Source organism: Muntiacus reevesi, chromosome 17 (genome assembly GCF_963930625.1).
Source record: "Muntiacus reevesi chromosome 17, mMunRee1.1, whole genome shotgun sequence".
NCBI lineage: Eukaryota > Metazoa > Chordata > Mammalia > Artiodactyla > Cervidae > Muntiacus > Muntiacus reevesi.
Window position 1 is genome coordinate 8,478,012 of NC_089265.1, and position 25,010 is coordinate 8,503,021.

The window sequence follows — 25,010 nt, forward strand, 5'->3', positions numbered from 1 at the left end:
TAAATAAACTTGATAAGAGTGATAAATCCAGAAGTAAATATTAAAAATGTGAGACAGAGTGGTGTCTACTTAGATTAAAGGAGAAAGTAAAATGCCTCCTTGAATACATGACCGTTTGAAGGACCCCCAAACATGAGTTACAGTGCTTGCCTAAGTAGAGGACTGAATCTGAATAGGACCAGACATCTTCAACATGAAAAGCAGAAACAGGTATTCACTGAACAGCTTCTCCAATCACTAAGGTTTCAGGCTAGGTGCTGGGGATACAAACGTTAATGAGACACCAGAAGCTTTAGGACTGCTAGGGAGATGAGTCAGTACGCCAACTATCGTAACACAACATGGTACCCGTTTGGCAGAAATGTATACACAGGGTGAAACTGGACCACATCAGGGTGTTACTTTACTGCTGCAGCTAACCCAGAGGAGATGGAGCCGTGGAAGGATTCTAGAAGGAATGACTGCCAGGGATGAGTCTCCAAAGGGACAGGCATTAAGCCAAGTGAAGAAAGGGACTACCAATATTCCAGGCAGAAGGTGCCGAGTGTGCACAGTGATGAAACCACAGTGGAGGGTGGATCATCGCTAAGCATGGCTGGGCAAGAAGTACGAGGTTGGGTCCAAGAAAGTGGGCAGGCAGGAGCCAGATCATGGAAGGTTTCAAACATCATAACAGAGAGCTAGACTGTATCTTGTCGACATTTGGTTTTTAAGCAGGGGAGTAACTTAATTACTAGAAACATATTCTAATTTGAGTGGGAAGGACATGAGATTGATGACAGACCTACTGGCATTGGCAGGAAGATGGGAGAAGCGTAGGAGGGAAAGGGGAAAAGAGATTCAAGATAGTCACCTTCAGTTCAGTTCAGTCGCTCAGTCGTGTCTGACTCTTTGAGACCCCATGAATCGCAGCACGCCAGGCTTAACCATCCTCAAATGGAGGAGGGTATATTTGACTAGACTTTCCACTCAGAGTTTTAAGCTCATTAGACTAAAATTTTCCTTCAGTGCAGACTCTCAGTGATCATTTATCAACTAACCCCCATTTGTTGAACCTATTTAACATTCTTGCCATTAGAGGGGAAGGCAAGAAAAATATTCGATCATTGTGATTTGATAACAGTATATGTTCAAGTTGGAGAAAATACTTGAAAAAGAAAACACTAAACTTATATGGTTAGTGTTAAATTGTGTAGCAGAAATGATCGGTTCTAGAAGATCAAAGGAAAAAACAGGATGATCAATAAAGGCTGGGAAGGTTTGCATCGTGGCATCTTGAATGCAGAGCTTCGAGAGTGTGGAAGGCAATCTGGTGTGGCTGGAGAAGAGCCAGGTAAGTGCAAAAAAGCTGGAGAACGAAGGGCTAAATAGGAGAGAAGTCCCAGTCACACGACTGGTAGAAGCAGTTGTTGATGGGCCCTGAGGCTGACAGGGTGGGTCACAGAAGATCAAGTGAGTCAGAGGTCAGGTGTTTAGCAACAAACTCAGAAGCAGTGGTGACCACGTGGACCCAAGGGGAAGAGCTTGATGCAAGATCAACAAGGCAGTGAAGAGAGAGGTAACACCAGAAATAGCTGAAGTCTACCTGGAAACAGAAGAAAATGCTATTTAAAGAGGTGAAGATGATGAGTTTGTTTTTTTCCGTAAGCCACAGGAATTCAGAGCTGGAAGAGACCTTAGAGGTCACTTAATTGGACTCCTCCAAGAAGATGTCTGAGTCCACGACACCAAGTCAGAGATGACAGTGGGACAGCCACTGGACATGTCCAAGAGGCAATGCAAATGGGGAGCAGGATTAAATGAGAGAGCAAGAATGCAGACAAAGATTTGGGCATGTGTGGCCACAGAGGTAATAATTAAAGCTAGGAGGATGGGTGAGCTCCTGCAGGGGAAGCTGGACTTTGGGCTGGGGTCTGAGTCCAAGAAAAGGGGGTAATGGGTTAAAGCGAGCTGGTAAGGAGTCTGGAGAAGAAGCAATCATCAGGGACAAGAAGGAGAACCACAACAAGGTCATCAGATCCAAGAAGGAAGAGCCACGGGAAGGAATGGCTGGAAACATACCGGTTGCTACTGGTCAGTCTGGGTTTCTGCCATCCGGAGTCCTAGTCATCGCTTTTCCCATCCACGTGCCCCGTGCACTACTTGGGACTACTTGGCCTGCTTTCCCTTTTCTAGTTGCTACCATAAGCTCCACCATCTGCATTCCCTCACACCCTCTCCCCTCCTGCAGGGCTGGGCACAAGCTCCCTACTTCCACCCCTCCACACACCCTCACCAAGGCATCCATTAACAAGTGCCCATATCCCCTTTAGTAATATGCAGAGGGCTCTGGCCGCTCCCAAGTCCCTTCCCTGAAACCTCTTGTAGATGACCATAGGGCTGGGAGTGCCTATCTTAAAAAATCTGCCCAGACCGATCCTCTTTGGTTTGGAGGTGGAGCCCAGACGACCGCACCCATGACCCCCGTGGGTAGACTAGCCCGGGTTCCTCAGTTTTCCGTGTGGTCCAGGTGTGCTGCTTTCTGCAGTCGACACAAGCTGCCTCCCGCGAGTTAAATGGAAATGTAGCCATTTGCAAATGCAAATGCCTAAGATGAGACAGACTACGAACACAGATGACTGCAGGAAAAACTAAAAGAGTGACAAGAAAACAGTGACAAAGAAGGGGCTGCAGACTGAGTTAATCAAGGCAGGATTTGGAAGACAGCATCTTGAAAAGTTGAGCCTGGCTCCAAGCCCGGAAGAGAGACAAGCAGAAAGATTCCTGGGCATGGGGCCTAAGAAGGGCTCCGTTTCAAGTGTCAGGGAGATGCTGGAGAGCTGCTGTGGCCTCCAAGTGTGGGCAATGCCTGGAACCAGCCAGAAGGGGCTGATTCTTTCAAGTTTAGGGACAGAGACAGACTACTTGTCGGGAGAAGAAAGGTGACAACTACTGAAAATGACCCCTCTCTTTACTGGACCAAGATAAACCATGACAGTGGCCATTTCAACCAGTCTAGTCTACACTCTCAGATTCTTCACCCCAGTGACTTCCTGATTTCAAAGTACTTTGGGTGAGATTGCTGGTACCATGTTTAATGTCTCATGGAGCAGAGAATACAGACTACAAATAATCAAGCGCAGAGAACCTTCAGCTCAATAGGTGCCCTTGCCTTTAATTGCCTTGTCTCTGCAAAGCTGAAAACCACATACATGAACAACAGTTACTAATATTTTAAATTAAATAGTTTGTACCAAGGAAGACTACACTGAGAAAAAAAAGAGCTCATGAGGGACAGAGTTTGCTGAGAGAATGAAGTAACTCTCCCTCCATGCTCATTTATTTCCATAAGTACTATGCTCTTTTGGCTTCCCAGGTGGCTCAGTGTTAAAGAATCTGCCTACCAATGTAGGAGACTCAGGTTCCATCCCTGGGTTGGGAAGATCCCCTGAAGAAGGAAATGGCAACCCATTTCTTGCCTGGGAAACCCAGGTATTCTTGCCTGGGAAATCCCATGGACAGAGAAGCCTGGCGGGCTACCGTCCATGTGCTTCTACACACGTTATTTCTGCCTAGAATGCTTTTTCCCCTTCCTTTCTCCCCTGCACCTTCCAAACTCTTTAGAGATTCGACTCAAATGTCACTTCCCCTTACTCCTTCCTTTGTTGGGGTAATTTCCACTTAGTATTCTATTTGTAATTAACTATTCAGTCTGTCCCCTTCTCACACACAACCTGGAGACTCTTTTAATCCTCTTGGCACCACAGCAACTATGCCTGGAACAAGAGATAGGTACTTGACATGTATGGCCTGATTAATGAGCAAAGAGATCAGTGTTTGATGTATATGGCCTGATGAATGAGCAAAAGATTCCATCCACTTAAGGAGGTGAGTACAGGCATCCAGAGTCTTTTGCTGCTTGACCTCTTTGCCTGAGTGAAACATAACTCCATTCCTCCAAGGCTCCTTGGCATCCCCTCTCTGGTGAACCACTTCTTCTTGTCAAGAAATACCCTGGCCCTAGCTTCTCTTCTAGAAGGTCATTCTAATGTCTATTCTCAATACCAATTGGGCTATTTCTTTTGCCTCCTTAGCCTGAGCTTTAGTCTATCCTCTATTCCCTCTACCACTCCAATTAAGTTCAGTCACTCAGTCGTGTCCAATTCTTTGCAACCCCATGGACTGTAGCATGCCAGGCTTCCCTATCCATCACCAACTCCCGAGGCTTGCTCAAACTCATGTCCATCGAGTTGGTGATGCCAAGCAACCATCTCATCCTTTGTCATCCCCTTCTCCTCCTGCCTTCAATCTTTCCCAGCATGAGGGTCTTTTCCAATATCAGCTCTTCACATCAGATGGCCAAAGTATTGGAACTTCAGATTCAGCATCAGCACTTCCAATGAATATTCAGGATGGATTTTCTTTAGGATGGACTGATTTTGATCTCCTTGTTATCCGAGAGACCCTCAAGAGTCTTCTCCAACACCACAGTTCAAAAGCATCAATTCTTCAGTGCTCAGTTTCCTTTATAGTCCAACTCTCACATCCATACATGACTACTGGAAAAACCATAGCTTTGACTAGAGGGACATTTGTCAGCAAAGTAATGTCTCTGCTTTTTATTATGCTGTCTAGGTTGGTCATAACTTTTCTCCCAAGGAGCAAACATCTCTTAATTTCATGGTTATAGTCAATATCTGCAGCGATTTTGGAGCCAAAAAAAAAATAAAGTCTGCCACTGTTTCCCCATCTATTTCCCATGAAGTGATGGGACCAGATGCCATGATCTTAGTTTTCTGAATGTTTAGTTTTAAGTCAGCTTTTTCACTCTCCTCTTTCACTTTCACCAAGAGGCTCTTTAGTTTCTCTTCACTTTCTGACATAAGGGTGGTGTCATCTACATATCTGAGGTTAGTGATATTTCTGCCAGCAATCTTGATTCCAGCTTGTGCTTCATCCAGCCCAGCACTTCGCATGATGTACTCTGCATATAAGTTAAATAAGCAGGGTAACAATACACAGCCTTGACGTACTCCTTTCCCCATTTGGAACCAGTCTGTTGTTCCATGTCCAGTTCTGTTACTTCTTGACCTGCGTACAGATTTCTCAAGAGGCAGTTCAGGTGGTCTGGTATTCCCATCTCTTTAAGAATTTTCCAGAGTTTGTTGTGATCTATATAGTCAAATGCTTTGGCGTAATCAATAAAGCAGAAGTAGATGTTTTTCTGGAATTCTCTTGCTTTTTTGATGATCCAACAGGTGTTGGCAATTTGATCTCTGGTTCCTCTGCCTTTTCTAAATCCAGCTTGAACATCTGGAAGTTCAGAGTTCACGTACTGTTGAAGCCTGGCTTAGAGAATTTTGAGCATTACTTTGCTAGCGTGTAAGATGAGTGCAATTGGGTGATAGTTTGAACATTCTTTGCCATTGTCCTTCTTTGGGATTGGAATGAAAACTGACCTTTTCCAGTCCTGTGGCCACTGCTGAGTTTTCCAAATTTGCTGGCATATTGAGTGCATATTGACTTTGCATTCAAGTGGGCCTTAATTCCCTCTACCAACTGGTTCTTTAATTGGCACATTTCCTAACCCCTGCCTCTCAGTTAATATCTTACCAGCCAAGCAGTGGTCCAAGCTACAAGTTTCATGTCATTCTTTTCTTTTCCCTCTTTCCCCATCTCCCCACCCCTGCCAAATGACCAGAATTGAACTCTCTGCCTCAGGTTTCAGAGTCCACCTCATTCTTGCCTATTTTGTTCCTCCAGCCTCAACCAGTACCTTCTGAACACTCCTAAAACTCATTCCTTGGCTCTTCTGAAACCCATGAGCTCCTTTAGTAGCCTAGCATCATCTCCCATGCAGGGGGACTGTCACTCCAGCCACCCCTCCCCCCCCAAGTCCCACTGCCTTTTACCCTGTCACCTTCTTCTCAGACACTAGCATGGAAGAAATGTATGTCCCTAAATCTGACCCCACCCACTTTGGAGGGTACTCCCTAGTCCAAGTGGAAATCTGGGAAGGAGTTTCTCAGCTTTATTATTATTTTTATTACTACTACTGCTGCTACTATCATTATATTTAGGACATCATCTATATACCCCCAGCCCAGAACTTAAATTCCTCTGATTCCATTGCCTACTTTAGACTTCAGATACTGTGTTGTCTCTTCTAAGAAGAATCACATCATCACCTTACAACATTATAAAAGAAATGCCTTGGCAAAATCTAAACAACAGGTAAAATAAACACTTTCTGATTTCAAGAAGTTGCTAACAGAACTATAATGCTATTACAATGATTGGTACTCTGCACAAATTCTACTACAAGCTAAACAAATTGCAAAGACATTTTTAAGATGATTTTTAAAGTGTTTTCACAAGGTTGAGCTGATGATTTAGCTTTTTCCAGTAATATAATCTTTATTTAATTAACTGGATGATTCCATATCAGTAGTTTGCTGTTGCTTCCAGTGCTGTCAAATGTGCAGCAATTTAGTCACTGGGGAAGGAACAGTGCTGACAAATTAAAAAGTATATTTCTTCCTACAGTTTTACTCATTAACAACAGTTACTTGATGTCTTATCAGCAAAAATATAAGGTGCTTGTTTTCTCTCACAGAAACCAGAGGGTTAAAAGCTGATATGAATTCTTGTCACAAATACAAGGAAATGTAGAGCACTATTCATTTTCTTAAAGTTCTATTTTCAAAAACTAAGGTTTAAATTGTAGTAACACTCATAAAATGTTAGCTCTTGAGGTCTTTTTCAGGCCCAGGGGGAAGAAAGAGGAAAAAACAAGGACACACTGGAAAGAATATGCCTGCACTGGCCTACTGGAGAGCAAGATCAAATATTTCTAAAATAAATTAAACTGACTCCCAAATAGAAGCTTTTTCTAACTAGACTACATCTGGTCCAGCCTTTCCCTTTCACTACCTATCAGAAGGCTGTTAAAGATTCAGGAGAAAGTCACTTAAGAGGTTTCAACATCTCTATTGAAATGTCTAAAGTAAAAGTATATGGCAGAAAACCTAACTAGATGCTAGCAAGTCAGCATCATTCTTAATGGTAAATAATTTTCCCCTAAAATCTTGAACCAGGTGAGGTTATCCACTCTACCATTCCTACTTAACATCATACTGGAGGTCCTAGCCAGGGTGATAAGGTAAGGAAAAGAAATGAAATGCATTTAGATTGGCAAAGAAGAAATCATTATTCATAGAAGACAGAATGGACTATGTGGAAAACACCAAGAAATAGGGAAAAAGTTACTAGAACTAATAAGTGAGTTTAACAGGCCTCCAAGATACAAAGTCAACAGAAAAAAATCAAGTTAATTTTATGCACTAACAACAAGCAGTTAGAAACTGAAGAACATTTTAAGGCACCATTTAAAGTATCACCAGACAAAATGAAGAGATTAGGAATAAATATATGCAAGATTTTCTTTTCATTTTCTTAATTTCTTTTGAAGAACATATTTTTTAAAAATTTCTATGAAGTCCAATTTGGCCTTTCGGTGTTTTGTTTTTTTTTAATAGTTTGTGACTTTTGTGTCTTATCTAAGAATTATTTGCCTAACTCAAGGTCACACAAGTTTTCTTCAATGTTTTCTTCAAGAAACCTGATGGTTTTAAGTTTCACATTTAGGTTCCTCCTCCATTTTGAATTATTTTTGTAGAGTATGTTTCTGAATTAAGCAAACTCTTACAGTGGCACTAACACAGAAAACTGAAAAGTCAATGAAAATCAGAGGGTACACACACAGCTAAATCAATCTTTCTGCTAACTTCCCTTGTTGAAGCAAAGAGATGCAATTAATATAGTAATGCCAGTTGATGAGTATGATAAAGTTTTTGCCAGTTTTCCTATTGTATAAGTTCTGCCGTTGAGCAGTTAGAATAACAAAGAAGTGAGGGAATAAATACACTGGTCTCCAACGACAGCCACACAGACCCAGGATTCCACCACTGTCTTCTCTAACATCATTTTGAAGCCCCAGTAGGTTGCTATGGCTTATGTCTCAATTTAGCATCTGGGTAAGAAAGATAACTCTTAGCATCACTAGAGAAGGTTATGAAAAAAATTATACAAATGCAAAGTATACTTACAACATACTCTTTATTCCCTTCTACCTAACATCCTGCCCATACCACATAGTGATTAATAAGTTACTTTGTACTTCTTTTGATCATGAATATCGAGCTATACATGACTTAAAGTCAATTAGCCTTTCCTGTGACAGGAAACAATAAATCAGGTGTACTGATATATACTTAGCATAATGTCATGCTCTTCTAAATTTATGATTTATTCCGGCAAAACCTGGGTTATCGCTTTGCAGGTATATGGAAGAAAGTACTCCTGCAAGGGTGGGAGGTTGAACTGAATGAGCTTAAGATCCCTTAAGTCTTTGAAAACAGATGCATGTCGAATCCCTGCTGAACCACTTCCTAGCTATGTGATATCAGCAAGTTGCTTCACTTCTCTGAATTTCATTTTCCTAATTGTAAAATGAATTAAAAATACCTTACCTTACAGAGATCTTTTTTTTTTTTCCTCTCCAGGGTTAAATAGCACTGTTTAGATATTCAATCAGTATCTAGTTTTCTCGGTATCTCCCTATTTCCCAACAATCACATTCGGGCTCTAGAATTCTCTCAAACATTATTGTTGTGCCAGCTGCAATGTTCTACATGGGAGTGAAGGGAGAAACAACGTATCTGCCTGAGACCTATCCAGTGACACCTGACCTGGCTTGAGATGACCTCACCCTGGTGATGTAGATGGACCAGAAGAACACAGAAATCTGATGTGTTGATATTATTTGCCAGACTGACAATTCCCATAGAATTATACAAATATACAGAACCAAGACAATTAATCAAAGTAGGAACAGTAGCTATAAATATATATGCACCTGACACTGTTCTGAGCATTTTAAATGTGTAAACACACTTGATCCTCACAACAATTCCAAGAAATAGGTACTTTCTCATTATCTGCAATTTTACAGATAGGAAAACTAAGGCACAAGGAGCATGAGGGTCTTGCTCAAGGTCACAGAGATGAGATTCCAACCCATACTTGGGTTCCAGACTTCCTACTGCCTCCTAAAGTCCTTCTAAAGAAAAAGAAAGGAACTATCTTTTGGTCAAGAAGTGGCATTGCCAAGTCTTAACAGTTTTTCCATTCATGGCCACCTATGCACTTGTCCCAGTTTTCTTAAACAACATCAGGGTACATACGGGGCTCTTCTAGAGCACTGGCAGCGTTCCGTTTCTTGGGGGATGGGGTGGTTGCATGGGAATCCATAATTACTCATTAAATTTCATGTGCCCTTCTGTTGGTATGTCTCACAACAAGACGAAGTGGATTGGCACCTGTGCAAGTTTCCCGCTGTGCAGCCTTGTGACTTTGCCATGTTCAGCCATTGCCGACACACACCTAGGAGCAACACGAAGGCTGGGGAGCAGACAAGTGGGGGGCGCTGCCCGTGCCTCCTTCGTCGCCTCTGCGTTGTCCGCATTTGCATGCAAGAATCACTGGAGCAGGAGCCCAGCTAATCTCCTGGCTGCGTGATTGTTATTATCATGCAGCGCACACATGCATATTCATCCAGATTTAAAGGGAAAAAATAAGCCTTCCTCATGGTACTGCTGATAAACAACCCCCAAAACCTTCCTTCCTATGCTCAAATGAAACACATTTTGAAGCCCTGTCATACTTAAAAGTGATTTGCCCGTAAGTCTTTTATATGTTAATAACACTGTACGTTGAATATTTCATTCCCAAGATCATTATTTGATTGGCTTCCACGTGATGGTGTGCACAATGGAAATGGACAGAGCGATATCAGGTGCCTTTGGACACCAATCTCCATGTTAAAGCCAGCGTTGCCGGCATCTAAATACGCTGAACACAGCTGCGGCGGGAGCCCCGGCCGTGTTTGTCAAGTCTGCTTATTTCCAGACAAAACGTTTTAATTCCTTGCCTGAGAGAGGGGGGCTGACAGGCAAGGGCGATGCTGGAAGAGGATGGTGAGGAGAGGAGGAGAAAGGGGAGAGTGGAAAGGCCTGAGAACCAGGAGTCAAGGAATTTGGCCCTGCCACTCTCCTGCAGCTATTGTAAGGCTGACTTCTCCGCGTCACCCAGTCCTCTCCTCATAGGTGCATGTGCTCACCTGACGTCTGATTCTTTCGCGACCCCATGGACTGCAGCCTGTCAGGCTCCTCTGTCCATGGCACTTCCCAGACAAGAATACTGGAGTGGGTTACCATTTCCTCCTCCATGGGATCTTCCCGACCCAGGGATTGAACCTGTGTCTCCTGCATTGCAGTAGGATTCTTTACCACTGAGCCACTGGGAGGAAGCCTGGGTATTATTATATCCAAGAAAAAACAGAGATTCCCCAGGAGAAGTTAAAGAATCACGAAAGATCCACCCTGGGTTCTTAGCACATAAGGCGCCGTGTCACTCTGGAGCTCTCACAACACACGTCTCAGCCATGGTTAAGAGAGAGAAAACTCGGATCAGAGTGTCTGCCTTTGAGTCCTGGTTCCCAATCTGTGAGACCTTGAGCAAGTCACTATACCTCTCTGAGCCTCACTTTAACCATTTACAAACAGGAATGATGTTAGTACCTACCCACAGAAAGCTGTAAGTCAATGAGATGGTGTATAGAAAGTTCTTAGAACAATGCCTGAAACACAGGATTCGGTCAATATATACAGGCCACTCTTGCTGTCATCACTACCTTCACTTTGCAGGCGCATCCGCGCTCTCACACAGGTTCTCAGCCGGGCTCTCTGGAGGCCATTCCTGCCCCTTGTACTACTGCTATTTGCAAGTGGCCCTGACTAGGAGGCTACCGAACTCTGCATTCCTTCCTTCCTGTTCTTCAGAAGCCCCTGTGCCCACACAAAATCCCACCTCCAGGTCATTGCCTTCCATCCCCCTCCTCTTCCCCAAGGTCTCTGGGGAAAGAAGGGCAGGGTGCAACCATGGAAATAACGGGAACATTCTGCAGCCAATGACATGGCAGCAGCGCCAAGAGACCCCTCTTCCTGGCGTGACGGAAGCCTCGGGGCTAGGAATGGATAGTTCACGTGCTGGAATATACCTTGCATTCTCAACCCACCGGGAGATTAAGGTTACTGGGTCCAGGCCTGCGGGTATAAAAGAAGACTGTTTTCTTGGTCTGTCTTACCTTGTACTTGGTTCTTTAAGCCAAGCACCATCGCTACAGACTTCTCCTCCAGATTGCCCCTTTGCCACAATTGGCCAATGCCTTCAATAAATGCCCCTCTGCCCAACCTCAGGGGAGCTGGCTTGTCCCTCGGACCAGCACGCGGCCAGCCCCAAAGCAAGTACCTCACAGCAGAACCTAGACCCTCACAGAAAGCAACCTACCTATGAATTAAAGGAGTAGCAATGTTGACATCCCTGGGTGTTGCCACTGCTACTGAGTCACTCATTCATGTCTGACTCTGCCACCCCATGGATGTAGCCCGCCAGGCTCCTCTGTCCACAGGATTTCCCAGGCAAGAATACTGGAGCAGGTTCCCATTCCCCTACTCCAGGGGATCTTCCTGACTCAGGGATCGAACCCATGTCTCTCCTGGCATCTCCTGCATTGGCAGGCAGATTGTCAAATACCCACTAATGAGAGTAGAATGCGCTCAAGATCACACATCAAAGCCCCAAAGCCTCAGTTCTGCCAGTTCTAGCCCTTTCCTAAAATGAACCAGAGCTTAGGCTCAGAGCTATGGGAAGAATGAGGACCCTGGTCCATAGCGGACCACTCCTCCGCCTGGAGGCCGGACGCTGCGCGGTTGCTGTCGGCACATCCTTCTATTCAATCCTCACAGCCATCCTCTAACGAGGGAGTAAACTGTAACAAGCGGTGTGTCCCCATTTCCAAGATGCAAAACCTGCGGCTTAGGGAGACTGAGTGATCTGCCCGAGAGCTGGGCTCTTGGACGGAAGGAGCCTTGGAGAGCTGCCAATCCAGTTCCCCAGCTTCCCGAGACCCAAGAATCTGTGTCTTGCATCAGCAGTGCCCCCAGACTCAGAGCCCAGGCCCCCCGTGCTCTTCTCAGCAGAACACCATGCTCTTCATTCACCTTTGCTTTACCTAAAAACATTTTCAACATCAGCAGTTTGGTGATATCATGTAAAAGGAAGCTCTCCCAGGAGACCAAAATACATCCCCAAATTGTTTTCTAAAAGAAAACCTTGATTTTTTTTTTCCTCTTCTTCAAACACACCAGCGTAAAGGCTGCATAAAACCTGCCCTACTTAGAGCTTCCGAGAGAGGTTCAGCTTTCGAATGCGGTAAATCAAGTTCAGCTTCACTCAGGGACTCATCACCCCAAGTAGCTAATGAAGATAATCCATCAGAGCTGTGGCCATTTCTGCCCAAGGAAACAGAAAAAAAAAAAAAAAAAAAAAAGCTGGGGGGGGTGGAGAAAAACCACCAGGAATTAAATGGGGAAACAGATGATATTTAATTATATAAATATTCTCAGCAATGCTCAGAGGAATGGAATTATTGGCTTACTGGGCAGCCCCTGACTGAACCACGCAGCAGAGAAAATTTATACCGCGGAATTCATGTTTTCATTAGAATTCACACAGCCTATGTTTAGAAAGTAGGTGTCTGGAAGCTTGATGATATTTCTCGTTCATCATCTGACGCTGTGACTCGGCGGTGTAAAGAAGAGAAGGGAGGCACCACTCTTATTCATTTGATATTTACATTTTATGAGTGTTATTATTTGACATAATTGCATACAAAGAATTAGCAATGTTAATTAATGCCGCACTAATGCAGTCATAATTACTTCCATTTATTCTAGGATGTAAATGAATTTATAAATTCATTTATTCGGAATTCAAGTGACTTCTCGGATTCACACTTTTAACAGCTAAAATCTATTTGCCCATCCTTTCTAACTAACCCTGCACAGAAAGATGGTCTAGGGTTTTAGCTAAAAAAGGACCTTCCCTGGCTGAATTCATGAAATGGAAAAATAAAGCCATTTTAACGATGAGCTGTGGATTTGCTACAACTGTATTTCTGGTCACCTATTGGGCTTGTTTGATAGTATTCTCATCCCACTTCCTCCGTGATGAAGTTGAATTAAGTGGTCCAAAGAGAATTTCAAATGGACTTCTTTGCACATTTCAATTGACAAACGGCAAAGAAAGAAAACAAAAGTAGTGATTTCAACATGCCACTCAGAATTATAGTAACTCATGTTTCAAAAGGATTTTGAAAGATTTCAAGTTATAAAGGTGTCTTCCTGGGGAAAAACCAAGGGAAACTTTACAATTTAACAAATTTAAATTATAAGATGTCTGTTAACAATTAATATCCTTCACACAAAGAATGTATCTCCTGAAAAACCTTTTTTTAAAAGTATTCACAGGCAGTTCTCATCAGTGAACCTCTTCTTGAAATATTGTCCACCCATCATCAGTTAAACCCAAACAGCATGTTAACAAGATTTTTTTTCTTCTGGAAATAATACTGCAAGAGATAATGCCAATCAAATTCTGCCTACAAGAGGCGACCTCTCTCCCATCACCCCACCAGCATAACACACACACAAGTCTACTCACTAGAAAACTTTGACGGAGATTCATCCTGGAACAGATTTCAGTGAACTGAAGGAAAGGCGGTTCTCTCACCATATTCTGTACTGATAGACTAGCACTTCTATGCCTTTTTAGAAGGGGAAAGCAACTGGACTCTAGAAATGCATCAGGGTCCCTCCACACAACCCCCAGGACAGAAAGTTTGGAGCTCTTTCCCTGATTCTTGCATGTGACCCCTGGAAAGGATGTAGAGGTCATCTCACCTAGACTGACCCCATGCCAGCCTGAAACCACCTCTGGCCTGGTGACGAGGGAGGAGGAAAAGGACCAGAGAGCTGGCCCTGTCATCTTCCTCACACTCCTTTTCTGTAGGGAGCGTGCCCCACGCGGGACCGACACAGCTCCCCACCCGCAGGGGTGGGAATGTGTCCCCATCCATGGCTCAGATCTTCCCTTGAACTCCTTGTCCCCATAGCCTGACGTCTCAGTTCACACCTCTACTCCCCATCTTGAATTACTTCTGATAGACAATAATCCTCGAGTGCATACATCCAGCCTGGACTTCTCTCCTGATTTGCCCTCCCGACAATAACCACCGTCACCTCAGAAAGTGAAAGTGTTAGAAACTCAGTCGTGTCCAACTCTTTGCGACCCCATGGAATGTAGCCCGCCAGGCTCTTCTGTCCATGGAATTCTCCAGGTAGGAATACTGGAGTGGGCAGCCATTCCCTTCTCCAGGGGATCTTTCCGACTCTGGGATTGAACCTGTGTCTCCTGCATTGCAGGCAGATTCTCTATCACTGCATCACCAAGGAAACCTGTTACCTCAAACTCAAATCTAAACATGTTCCCCTCTCCACGAGGCTCTGTCCAAGACATCAGTGAATGCCATCACACTCCACCCCGTTGCCCAGGCAAGGAATCCAGTTGCAAGCATTCCCCACCCTCTATCCAGTCACTCCCAAATTCCTGTATCTCTTAGCCCTGAAATCCATCTCCTTGTCACCTTCCTCACTCCCACTAGCTTGGTCTGTCCCCTAGCTTATTTCACCTGTTTGTCTCCTATACATCCCTCACCCATCCTCTATGACACAGTAAAGAATGAGCTTCTAGTTTAAATCTCAGAAGGTGCCATTCCACCAGGTAAAACCTTCTGAAGGACCATCAGGGAAATGCAAACCAAAATTATAGCGAGCTGCCACTTCACACCCACTAGACGGCTTTAAAAAAGACAGATATGGACTTCCTCGCTGGTCCAGTGGTTAAGACACCATGCTTCTACTGCAATGGGTGCACATTTGATCCCTGGTCTGGGAAGATTCTGCATGCTGTGTGGCATGGCCAAAAAAAAAAAAAAAAAAAAAAAACAGAGAGAGAGAGATAATAACAAATGTTGGGGAGGATGTGGAGAAATTGAACCAACCCCTCTGCTGACAGAATACACTGCTGGTGGGTTTGTAAAATGGTGCAAGGAAATAGTCTGGCAAAAGGTAAATAAACAGAAAGTCACTACATGACCCAGAAATTTCACTCCAAGATACTCACCCAAGAGAACTTAAGAACAACTTTAAGACATGAAAACTTATATACAGTGGCTACAGCAGCATTATTCTTTTTGTTTGTTTTTTTGTTTTATTTTTCCATTTATTTTTATTAGTTGGAGGCTAATTACTTTACAATATTGTAGTGGTTTTTGTCATACATTGACATGAATCAGCCATGGATTTACATGTATTCCCCATCCCAATCCCCCCTCCCACCTCCCTCTCCACCCAATTCCTCTGGGTATTCCCAGTGCACCAGGCCTGAGCACTTGTCTCATGCATCCCACCTGGGCTGGTGATCTGTTTCACCATAGATAATATACATGTTTTGATGCTGTTCTCTCGAAACATTCCACCCTCACCTTCTCCCACAGAGTCCAAAATTCTGTTCTGTACATCTGTGTCTCTTTTTCTGTTTTCCATATAGGGTTATCGTTACCATCTTTCTAAATTCCATATATATGCGTTTAGTATACTGTATTGGTCTTTATCCTTCTGGCTTACTTCACTCTGTGTGATGGGCTCCAGTTTCATCCATCTCATTAGAACTGATTCAAATGAATTCTTTTTAACAGCTGAGTAATATTCCATGGTGTATATGTACCACAGCTTCCTTATCCATTCGTCTGCTGATGGGCATCTAGGTTGCTTCCATGTCCTGGCTATTATAAACAGTGCTGAGATGAACATTGGGGTGCACATGTCTCTTTCAGATCTGGTTTCCTCGGTGTGTATGCCCAGAACATGGATTGCTGGGTCATATGGCAGTTCTATTTCCAGTTTTTTAAGGAATCTCCACACTGTTCTCCATAGCAGCTGTACTAGTTTGCATTCCCACCAACAGTGTAAGAGGGTTCCGTTTTCTCCACACCCTCTCCAGCACTTATTGCTTGTAGACTTTTGGATAGCAGCCATCCTGACTGGCGTGTAATGGTACCTCATTGTGGTTTTGATTTGCATTTCTCTGATAATGAGTGATGTTGAGCATCTTTTCATGTATTTGTTAGGCATCTGTATGTCTTCTTTGGAGAAATGTCTGTTTAGTTCTTTGGCCCATTTTTTGATTGGGTCATTTATTTTTCTGGAATTGAGCTGCAGGAGCTGCGTGTATATTTTTGAGATTAATCCTTTGTCTGTTGCTTTGTTTGCTATTATTTTCTCCCAATCTGAGGGTTGTCTTTTCATCTTGCTTATAGTTTCCTTTGTTGTGCAAAAGCTTTTAAGTTTCATTAGGTCCCATTTGTTTATTTTTGCTTTTATTTCCAATATTCTGGGAGGTGGGTCATAGAGGATCCTGCTGTGATTTATGTCGGAGAGTGTGTTGCCTATGTTCTCCTCTAGGAATTTTATAGTCTCTGGTCTTACATTTAGATCTTTAATCCATTTTGAGTTTATTTTTGTTTATGGTGTTAGAAAGTGTTCTAGTTTCATTCTTTTACAAGTGGTTGACCAGTTTTCCCAGCACCACGTGTTAAAGAGGTTGTCTTTTTTCCATTGTATATTCTTGCCTCCTTTGTCGAAGATAAGGTGTCCATAGGTTCATGGATTTATCTCTGGGCTTTCTATTCTGTTCCATTGATCTATATTTCTGTCTTTGTGCCAGTACCATACTGTCTTGATGACTGTGGCTTTGTAGTAGAGTCTGAAGTCAGGCAGGTTGATTCCTCCAGTTCCATTCTTCTTTCTCAAGATTACTTTGGCTATTCGAGGTTTTTTGTATTTCCATACAAATTGTGAAATTATTTGTTCTAGATCTGTGAAAAATACCATTGGTAGCTTGATAGGGATTGCATTGAATCTATAGATTGCTTTGGGTAGTATAGCCATTTTGACAATATTGATTCTTCCAATCGATGAACATGGTATGTTTCTCCATCTGTTTGTGTCCTCTTTGATTTCTTTCATCAGTGTTTTATAGTTTTCTATGTATAGGTCTTTTGTTTCTTTAGGTAGATATACTCCTAAGTATTTTATTCTTTTTGTTGCAATGGTGAATGGTATTGTTTCCTTAATTTCTCTGTTTTCTCATTGTTAGTATATAGGAATGCAAGGGATTTCTGTGTGTTAATTTTATATCCTGCAACTTTACTATAGTCATTGATTAGTTCTAGTAATTTTCTGGTAGAGTCTTTAGGGTTTTCTATGTAGAGGATCATGTCACCTGCAAACAGCGAGAGTTTCACTTCTTCTTTTCCTATCTGGATTCCTTTTACTTCTTTTTCTGCTCTGATTGCTGTGGCCAAAACTTCCAAAACTATGTTGAATAGTAGTGGTGAGAGTGGGCACCCTTGTCTTGTTCCTGATTTCAGGGTCTTGTTCCTGATTTCAGGGGAAATGCTTGCAATTTTTCACCATTGAGGGTAATGCTTGCTCTGGGTTTGTCATATATAGCTTTTATTATGTTGAGGTATGTTCCTTCTATTCCTGCTTTCTGGAGAGTTTTAATCATAAAAGGATGTTGAATTTTGTTAAAGGCTAGCATTATTCTCTGTAGATGAAAAATAGAACAACCCAAATGTCCATCAGCTGAGGAATGAATAAATAAAATGTAGTACATCCACACAATGGACTATTACTCAGCAATGAGAAGGAGTGATGCAGTGATAGATGCTGCAACATGGACAAGCCCTGAAAATGTATGCTAAGTGAAAGAAGTCAAAAGACCACATATGATTTCATTTATACGAAATGTCCATAGCAAACAAATCTACAGTGACGGAAAGTAGACCTGTGTTTGCCTAGGGCTAGGAGAGGTTTGAGAGGAAATGAATAATGACTGCTGACAGGGACAGGGTGTGGTGGAAAATGTTCTAAAACTGACCGTGGTGATGCTTGTACAACTGTGTGACTGTACTAAAAACTGCTGCATCGCACACTTTAAATAGGTGAATTGTATGGTATGTGGAAATGGCACCCCACTCCAGTACTCTTGCCTGGAAAATCCCATGGACGGAGGAGACTGGTGGGCTGCAGTCCATGGGGTCGCTAGGAGTCAGACACAACTGAGCGACTTCACTTTCACTTTTCACTTTCATGCATTGGAGAAGGAAATGGCAACCCATTCCAGTGTTCTTGCCTGGAGAATCCCAGGGACGGAGGAGCCTGGTGGGCTTCCGTCTATGGGGTCGCACAGAGTCGGACACAACTGAAGCGACTTAGCAGCAGCAGCAGCATGGTATATGAAAAACAGATCTCAATAGATCTTTTATTAAAAGGAAGGGAGAGAGAAATTAACCAATTGCAATGTAAGGATCTTCTTCAGATCCTGATTTGAACAAACTAGAAACGAGGGAAAATTGACACTGACTCTAATATTTGATGATATTAGAGAACAGCTATTAAATTTTTGAAGTGAAAAAGCAAAACCCTACAAGAACTTTCACTTGCCCTTGTAATTTAGCTGAAACTTCTGAGATGGCTCACAGAACCTGAATAAGCTATCCCTGCCTCTCTCTGCAGTCAGACTCTCCCATCACTTTCCTCCCAAACCCTCTTTCTCATTTCTACCCCCAAATCTAATCTCTACCACGTTGACCTTTTTAAAAATTCTTTGAAAGTGTCATGATGCTATCTTAATTCCTTGAATCAACTGAGATATCAATCAGACAAACCAATGATTATATTCAAGAAGACTAAGGCCCCCCCCCCCAGGTCACATCATTAGTAACAGAACTAGAACTAGTGCCAGGACTTTATTCCCAGTAAAATTCCTTCACCATCTCTGTTTACTAACATTTAAATATCAGGCATTCAGAGAAATATTCACTTGATCTTTACTACTGTGAATGTCCTAAAAAAAAAATGGCATGACTTTGGAAACCATTTGAAGTCATCTATTTTCAGGTATAGACAACATGACGTAAGATGAGTATGTAAAAAACCAGAGTCAGGAAGAGCTGGGTTTAAACCTGAACTCTCTAACTTATTCATCACATGACCTTGGGAAAGTCACTGAACATTCTGAGCCTGTTTCCTAATAGATAATACAAAATAATGAAGAATGGAGACAAGTGAAGTAAAAAAAAAAAAAAAAAACAGCAAGTTTCCAAGCACATAGCAGGTGCTCAATAAATGACAGATGACATTACTACTAGTTCCCTTGTTATTTTACTAACCATAATTCACTGGGGAAAATGTAAAAAATCCACTGTGAACTAATATATAAGAAACTAAATTTATTGATAGAGAGCCCAAAGAAATTAAGGACAACTGAATCACTAGAAAATTCCACACCATTACCACTGCTCAAATTTGAATGCAGTAGCAATCACATTTCCATGGTGGGAGTGGTGGAGAAAAATCATACTTGTCTCGTTGGAAATCATGACACTTTCATACTCTGGTAGCAGAGCTTCCCAGGGGGCACTAGTCGTAAAGAACTTATCTGTCCATGTAGGAAGCATAAGAGACATGAGTTCAGTCCCTGAGCTGGGGAGATCCCTTGAAGGAGGACATGTGAAAAACCCACTCCAGGATTCTTGCCTGGAGAATCCCATGGACAGAGGAGCCTGGGAGAGCTACAGTCTATGGGGTCACAAAGAGTCAGACAAAGACTAAAGTAACAGCACACACACTCCACTACCCAATCTTTGTTTCTATATGGAAAAAAGTATATATATACTATACCTATAAACCTATATGAAGAGTGTGTGTGTGTGTAAATATATATATATATATATATATATATATATATATATATATATATAGTATCCTTTTTCATTTGTTTTTAATTAATTTTTTTATTTTGAAAAATTTCAAGCCTACAGAAATGCTGTACTGACAGTACACTAAACATTCACATACTCCTCACCCAGATTCATCAGCTGTTCACATTCTGACAATCCTCCTCTTCCCTCGGTCTCTCTCTAGGTCTCTGGCTATCTTCCTATGATATGAATATATATGTATAAATATATATATGTTTTCCTTTTGTTAAACTTTCCAAAACTGAGCTTAAGACATCATGAAATTTCACCCTCTTTACTTCACCACTCATCCTTCAAGAACAAAGACCTTCTCCCATCTAAACACAACCTGAAGAAACTGAACATTACTATGATCATCCAACATTTCCCCCATTGTCTCAAAAATGACCTTTAGAGCTATTTGGCTTCTTCTGATTCAGAATCCGACTAAGTTTCACTCACTTCAGTGGGCTGTTATTTCCCTTCAGTCTCCCTCTAATACAGCTTCTCCATTTCCCTCTGTCCTTCAGGACATTAAATAGTTAATGGGGTGCAGACCAATCCTGCGGAAGCTGTGTGCCCCCACTCCAACACATCAGGGTCTCATGACCTGTGATGTCAAGCCTGACGTCAGTTTGGTTAAGGTGCTAACCACCGATCTCTCCATGTCAAAGGCACGTTGTTCTCTTAAGGACTTCATGGAGGACATGAGAACACTCTGTTCTTCGACATCAACCTTTCTCCCAGCAGTGTCAGCATCCATCCTGAGTCAGTGATGATACTGGTGTTACAAAACAATGATTGCTTTCAATTCTATTGAAAACAATTCTATTATTTTCAATTCCTTCTATATTTATCAGCTAACCTTCCTCTAAGTAAAGCATCTCCCAACTCCCAGCTTCCTGTACCTCTCTCATCACTGCTAACTCGTGGTTTCTAAAAAAATGTAATCTGTTATAATTCATGGCCATCAAAACATTTTTGAATACTGAGATGTTCCCAAGTTTGGGTCCTGAGAGTCCTGTTCAGCTGGTCCTTTGACATTGCCTCACTAGGCCTTCAGCACTTCCTTGCTTCTGACACAACCAAATAGCTCAGTGAATTCTTTTAGTGGAATATAGAATTTAGAAACCAATACCCAGGCACTGAGTTGCTCATTACTACTGGCATGACATGGCTTCTAGGCTCTTTCAGTACCTATAGCTGTGTGTGGGCTGGGGGGAGGAGGGGAGGACTGTCTGTCTGTCTAACATGAGTCCACACTGATACTTTCAACTCAAATCCAATACCTTGAGGGCCTTCCTTACATTTCCTCTTCTCCATATGTGTGTTACTCCCTCATCTGCAGCAGAATTTCTGGTTTCCAACACATCAATACCTTTACTTATTTGCTCTCTCTTAAATAGACACATGTTTTCAGAATTTCATCACCAATATCTCTATCATCAGAAGTCCTGTCGTCATTAAACTACATCTACTATGGACAGAATACTTTAAATACTGGACTCTCGGGCAAGCTTAGAATAAAAAGATCTATCTCTTCAGTGATTCTGCTAATCATAAAATTAGTCTGTTCTCTCAACATGTGAATTCAAGATAATACCAATACATATATACACATAATAATCAAACTATGAAAATTAGCTTTCACATTAACTTTTAGAGGACCCATGATATTTAAATAGGTAATGTTAAGCTAGTCAACATTACAGAGCTTTTAAGGACCATGGTTCCAATTTCCATCAAAACAATACATTGCTATTTCCAAGAAAAAAATTAAAATATTTTTCAATATGTAAGTAATTTTCCTAAGATGACCTTCAAACAATTAATAAGTCTGATTAATGCTTTAACATTCTTTCACAAGAAATAAATGAAACTGTTCTATTTAAAATGGAAATCTCTTTTTCCTATAAAGCACAAATATGGCCTTGAGGTTTGCATCATACTGAAGCAGAATTTGGTAGCACCTCAGTAACTAGTGCTTTTAATTGCATGGTCACATCTACTGTGACTTTGGTAAGACAGTTACTCCTCTGCAAGGTTGGAAAGCAGATGTCCCTGCCCGTACACATTTAGTCAATGGCTTAGTTCTGAGCATTTCTCATTCCTCAAGAACAGGTCTTATTCCTCCTCGTGTTCTATTTTCAACAAATAAAACCTACGGTATCTGTTGAGGATCCCAGACTATTACTTCCTCTTCTCCATGACTATCTCTGAAAGTACAGAATTCTTAGGACAAAACCATAGCTGTTGTTTAGTCACTAAGTCATGTCTGACTCTTTTGTGACCCCATGGTCTGTAGCCTGCCAGGCTCCTCTGTCCATGGGATTTCCCAGGCAAGAATACTGGAGTGGGCTGCCATTTCCTCCTCCAGGGTATATTCCTGACCCAGGGATCAAACCTGCATCTCCTGCATCAGCAGGCAGATTCTTCACCACTGAGCCACCAGAGAAGCCCACAAGCCATTGACTACCTACATGTAAATGGTCAAAACACCCTGCTGTGTTCCTTCTGTATGGTGTTAACATAATTGTTAATTAATGATACCAACAAGAAACATCCTAAAACCTTGATCTTAAATAAAATGAATTTTATCTAGATTGAGACTCAAAACCAAGACACAAAAACCAATTGCATGCCCTTTCTCAAACTTTTTTCCTAAGTCTGTTTCACTTGCTTCTTCCAGAAGCAGATTTATTTAGCAACAATAACACACTCTTCAGCGAGGAAAAGCAGCCAGTACATGTCATGTCTTCTGACAGTGGGTGATGTCCTCACTGGTGGTGGTACCGGCTGCTGCCGCCTTGGGAAGTGACCAACATCAAAACCCTAATGCTCAGCCAAAAAAAAATCGTCACTACATGTCTACCCAACTTTCAGTCTTGTGCCTTAAAAAGTGAAAAAGAGCCTAGAAGCCTGATGCAGAAGAAAGATACTTGTGTGAGTGCTCTCTGAGGGTGAAGAAAAGACTAAACACGAGGGAGTCGAGACTGATGGGTAAATGAAGAGGTGAAAGCCGGGATGCATTACTCGGAGGTGGGGTGGTGGAAATGAAGGTGGAAGAATGTGGTGGAAAGAATTGCTTTACTGGAAGAAAGACCCAGTGCGTCTTTCCACACCTCGTGACTTATGGTCACTTCCATCCCAGACAACAGTCTAGCCACACCACCTTCTCGGGCTTCTGCTTTCTCAGGTCCTACATAAAATGTCTTGCTGATGTTTCAAACTGAGATAAAACACATATAACATAAAATGCACCACCCTCACCATTTTTTAAGTGTGCAGTGCAGTGGCACTCAGCACATTCACACTGTTGTGCAACCGTCTCCACCACCAATCTCCAAAACATTCTCATCTTTACAGCCGAAACTCTGGCCCCAGTGAACACTCATCCCCCATTCTTCCTTTCTCCCAGCTGCTGGGAAGCCTCTTCCTACCTTCTGTCTCTGTGGATTTGACTCTTCTGGGTACTCCACATAAAAGTAGAATCATCCAGTATTTGTCCTTTAGGGACTGGCTTACTTCACTGAGCACAAGGTCTTCACAGTTCATCCATACGTCTACATCAACACGTCCTTCCTTTTCAAGACTGAATCATATACCCCTGTATGTACAGACCACATTTTGTTTATCCGTCCACCTGTTCAATGGACACCTGATCATTTCCACTGTTTGGCCACAGTGAATAATGAACATGAGTATTCATGCTCCTCCAGTCATTTTTAACAACCTCCTTTAAAATGTACAGACAGCATGATCTCTCTATTAATTTTTTTAAAGATTCTTCTGTACTCGGCAGGAGATCCACAGAATCTGAAAAACTGAAGAGGAATATTTGTTTTGATGATTCCCCAATCCACTCAGATATCCCGCTGCTGACTTTGCCAATGTTTCTAAATATTCAGCCTGAAATAAGTTCACCCCAGCATCCTTTACAGCCTTATGATTCAAATCCAGTGTCTCGTCTTTGTTTCAAAAGATGAGGAACTGAGCACAAAGAAACTGACACACACTAGTTCCTGGTCTTAAAAATACGTCTTTATTACACCTCCCTTCTGAGTCATAAAGACAAACTCTTTCTCTAATAGATTTTATATTTGACATATTTATACTTTTATGACTCAATCCAATTTTATTTATTTTATTTACATACACATATGGATGCACATGTGTTTATATATGTGTATGTATATATTAATATATGTATATATAACATTTTATACACACACATATACACATTTATTTACACACAGTGAGTTCTATTCTTCATCTGTCCTATTCAGGCTGAAGTCCAATTTGCTGAATTTCCAAGGGGATTTTCCACTTCAATACACAAAAAATATGCTCACAATATACGGCACATAATAAAATTCCCAGTGCAGTTAAGTGAGCCATGTTTCAGAGTAGAAGTATGTACCTTCTAAAATAAAGAAGTATTTTAGGAGCACCCCCAATTTTCTTTTGAATCAACTAGAGTCTTACAATAAACTGGCCATAAGAAACCAAGGATACAAGGGTCAAGTGATGGAACATTGATGCTATGTGGTTGTGAAACATTTTAAGTCAGATGAGAAGGTCAGGTAGCTTTTTAAATGACCTCATCCTTGACCTCAGACCTTATCAAGTGGCATTTGCTGAAAAAGAAATACGATGGATATATTTGGCTATTTCTTCAGTGGTCCAGGGGCTAAGACACTGCATTCTCAATGCAGGGGGTCCAGGTTCAATTCCTGGTCAGGGAACTAGATCCCACCTGCGGCAACTAAGAGGTTCATATGCCACAGCTAAAGACCCCAGGTGCTGCAACAAAGATCGAAGGCCCCACGTGCCACAGTCGAGACCTGGCACAGCCAAAATAAACAAATGTTTAAAAATAAATAAATAAAGATTGATGTATTCATCCTCCCGGGTGAACTCATCACTGTTTTTCTTCCAATGACTGTAAACTCTAGTCAAACTTGTATTCTGACACAACTCTTCTGCTACAATGTTCTTCACCCTCAATGTCTAAATCCTTTCCATTCACTAAGTCTCCTCCCTGAGGCCCTTCTTGACACCCTCACAAGCAGACATGCCTGAGTCCCCCCTCCTCTAATCTTGCTCAAGATGGTTCCCAATGAGAACAAAGAGCAAGTGATGAAATGATGCTTTCGAACTGTGTCTCATCCCCGCGGCCCGGCAACCGCATGTGTGAACACAC

At 42.1% G+C, this 25,010-nt stretch overlaps 1 protein-coding gene across 4 annotated transcripts in view; it reads right to left on the reverse strand.

The window, feature by feature from the left end:
• The window catches only part of MSRA (methionine sulfoxide reductase A), a 359,917-nt gene that overhangs the window by 234,475 nt on the left and 100,432 nt on the right, over positions 1-25,010 (reverse strand). The gene's annotated exons all lie outside the window — the stretch shown is intronic.